Raw genomic sequence first — 874 nt, 5'->3', positions numbered from 1 at the left:
TAGAGAGAGAGAGAGAGAGAGAGAGAGAGAGAGAGAGAGAGTAGGTAGAGTCAAAGAGATGCCATGTAGCCACCACCCGGTAAGCCACGGCCACATGGCTATACACAGGTTAACAGAAATGGGTTAACCAAAGATATAAGAGCTAGCTAGCAATATGCTTAAGTGATTGGTCAAGCAGTGATTTAAATAACATAGTTTCTGAGTGGTAATTTTGAGACTGGGTAGCGGGAAACAAACAAGTGGCCTCCTACAACACACCCTTCACCAGAATCAAGGCCCACAGCTGCCTGTGTTCATCCCATCCGACCCTAGCACACCTGTCTATCTCTGCTGATTCCTGTCACCCATGGGTAGTTTTTCTTGCTTAACCCACTAGTCTTATACTAGCAAAGCTTAGTTTACAACATAAAACCAAGAAAAGAATCATCTAAGGAGAGAGAAAAGAAGGCTCTCAGGGTAGGAGGCATCGATGATGATGATGGTGATGATGATATGGAGATGATGATGGTGATATGAAGATGGAGAAGGATGCCAACCAAAAATGTGCACTTGATTTCCAAAGAGCCTGAATGTGTTTGCTGGCCACTCTTCAGTTGCACCCTTAGAGAGAGTGACTTCCCCAATTCTAAGGCAGAGCTACAAGGGAAGGAACATCAGAGGGCTGGAAAGATGCCGTTCTCTTTGGGACATATACGACGTTAGAGTTTAAGAAGTACTGTATGATCCAGCTATACAGTTTCTAGGATCTGCCTGGAGCTGTCACTGTATCACAGAGACTGCACATTCGTGTTCACTGCTGCACCAGTCACAACAACCAGATCATGGAATCAGCTTAGGAGTCCTAGGAGTCTACCAACAGATAAATGGATTTTTA

The sequence above is a fragment of the Alexandromys fortis genome, unplaced genomic scaffold, assembly GCF_014885135.2.
Source record: "Alexandromys fortis isolate MF-2015 unplaced genomic scaffold, M_Fortis_MF-2015_v1.1 scaffold_10, whole genome shotgun sequence".
In the NCBI taxonomy this organism is placed as follows: Eukaryota; Metazoa; Chordata; class Mammalia; order Rodentia; family Cricetidae; genus Alexandromys; species Alexandromys fortis.
Note: the sequence above shows the minus strand (reverse complement) of the source record.